Below are 2689 nucleotides of genomic sequence, written 5' to 3' on the forward strand. Positions count from 1 at the left end.
AGGGCTGTAACGGGAGTGTAACGCGCGATGGCGTCCTCGCTTTTGTTGCGCCCGCAGAGTTCGAATTTCATCAGCTGGAATTATACAACATCTCGCGTTATTCTTCGTCTTGCGTTGCGAATTTTGGAACGCATAAACTACCCGGCGCCGGGTAAAATCTTATTAATCCGCGAACCTTATTTATTTTGCCATTTGAATCGCGGTATGCATCATCGCGTTGTACGTCGCGATTATTGAAGCTGACAATGATTTATTACGGTTTTATCGTCAGACAAAATTTAATTTCGCTAGAGCCAGCAAGTATAATTATTACGTTACAACATCGTACTGTAACGAAAGATATCATCGCAATTACTCTGATTTAATTATCAATTGCATCTGCAAACAAACAACTGTAAAGTAGTACAGAAACATTACGGACCTCGGTTCGTTTATTTTACGAAAGGTTAAATAATGAAATATACTCTTATTTAACTTGTATTCCGTATCGAGTTTTGCAAACCTCTCCGAGCGCTCCCGGCTAGTTAGTTTTCTCTTGTTTTCCCTGGTTGTTTTGCTTTTGTTTCCTTAATCGCTGTTCTTCCTTCTCGGGAGAACTTTTATTAGCGATTCTAGGGTGGGTGACGGAATTCGTTTAAAGATAAGTAGTACGAGGAATTAGTAATTAAATAATACGCTTTATTACTTTACTCGTTGAACTTGCGCACTTCCGTTAATATTCGAATTAATCAGAAATCCGCAATGGGGCCTTGTGCCTGCTACCAATAAAGCGGAATGCTGCTGCGCCATAATAAGAATTATTTTGCAAAACAAGACACAAGAGCGATTTTGACGGGTCCGCGTGACGAATTTGCATTTCGATTGTTATCGTCGAACAATAACAATCGGACCTGACCATTATTAATTCGGTTCGCTCGATAACGGGGAATTAAATTTGGCCCGCGCTTCTCCATTTTGCGATCGCGCATTTTATTCGCTTGCCCGTGTCCTCGATTTCATTTGCATGAAACACGCTATCGCATCCCGATGGTGGGTCGCAACACGCCCGAGTGCCATACCAGGTGCCGCCGACATCCCGCAGAATTACAAAAATTACATTTTTAACACAGCGGCGCCGTGCAAAAATTGCGAGACGTTTTAAAATTATTCTGTGGAAATAAAGTATTATAATACAGCTCGATTTACATGCGATTATAGTCAGACTCGGATCTTTATACCTCACGATCCGAGAAAAAGAATTGCCATAAATTTTCTCTCTCTTTTCTCTTTCATTTCTTTTTTCCATAAAAAAAAATCTTTACGATAAAAATTGTTCAAGTATAACGAAAGCTACTCTCTTTAATTCTCGATAAAAAAAAAAGGTTAAACTATCGAAGACCTGGCATTCTTTTAAAAAAATGTTGTTTGAAGAGGCGTCTCTGGTGATGAGGTCGACCGTTCTCGTAATCTGTAACTGGAAGCTGTACTCCCACGGAACCCAGAGCATTATCGTTACCGGACCTTGATGTGATGATTATCTCCAGAAATATCGATATGTGCTACGACAATAGTCGTTCCTCTAATAATGTCAACAATTATTATCGAGATAGTTGTAGCAATCTGATGTGAGAACAAAACGTTAAATCAGCAGATATGCCGCACATAACGGAAAAAGAGCTTCCGCCACTGCTATCCCAACGCATTTCTGATATGGTAGCTGTAAATTCTAACAGTCACGCTTTCACGATTTCATTCAAGGTCCCGGTAGCGTAAACGATTAGAACCCCCATTCGCGTTGGTGTGACGACGGTATTACAGCTTTGTAAACTTTCAGACCAGCGGGGGCGGGTGGGATAGAGTGAGAAAGGGGAACTATGAGAGACACCCTACTGAATGCGCGAGGACATGCGTGCGTATCTACATATAGAGTTGGCGGGTGGTGGTGTGCAAGGGTGCGAGAGAAGCAGAGACGAAGGTGGAAACGGGAGCAAATGGTGGTACAGGGGTGTGGAAGAGAAAGCGAGTGAGGATGAAGGCAACCGGTGCCGCTGTTACCTTCCGGTCGGGAATGGGGAACGGCGGCGGAGGGGAAGGGAGAGAGAAAGCTAGGTCAGGGCAAAACAACGTTAAATCCGCACTGCCAGCCCCGGGGCGCAATTTCCGCCAACCAGGATCCAAAGTACGAAGGCGACGACGACACCCGCCAGTTCTTTGGATCATCTATCTTCGTTCCGCGAAATAATCCACGCGATATTATCGGTACTCCGTGTATCTCTCATTGGTCTGCCTTTATATAAATGATGTGAACCCGACTTCTATATAAACGAACGTATGTATCAACGCTTTTATAGAGATGTACAATATGGCTTCTTTACATCCGGTTTCTTTGACATTGATTACCTTCAACCGTAACGTAATCTTCCATTGTTGCACGAGTATAAAATTAATTGACGTGTTAGAGCAATCGGGTAAAATAACATAAAATATCGTTTGTAATTATCGGTGTTACTTTGTTTTTTTTCTAAGACTACATTATTCATCGTTGGAAAATTCTTCGTCATCTTAAAGGTCGCCAGAAAATTATCGTAGCTGTGTAGCTGGGTGCGATTCTCTAAGAGTAAAACAGCGACAACACTCGTGAGTATTGCTGTAAATTGCAGCAAGTACGGTACTAGAATTTTTACGGCTGTGAAGGAAATACGAGCGGTGT

Source organism: Pogonomyrmex barbatus, unplaced genomic scaffold (assembly GCF_055798465.1).
Source record: "Pogonomyrmex barbatus isolate J1 unplaced genomic scaffold, ASM5579846v1 scaffold16, whole genome shotgun sequence".
Lineage (NCBI taxonomy): Eukaryota > Metazoa > Arthropoda > Insecta > Hymenoptera > Formicidae > Pogonomyrmex > Pogonomyrmex barbatus.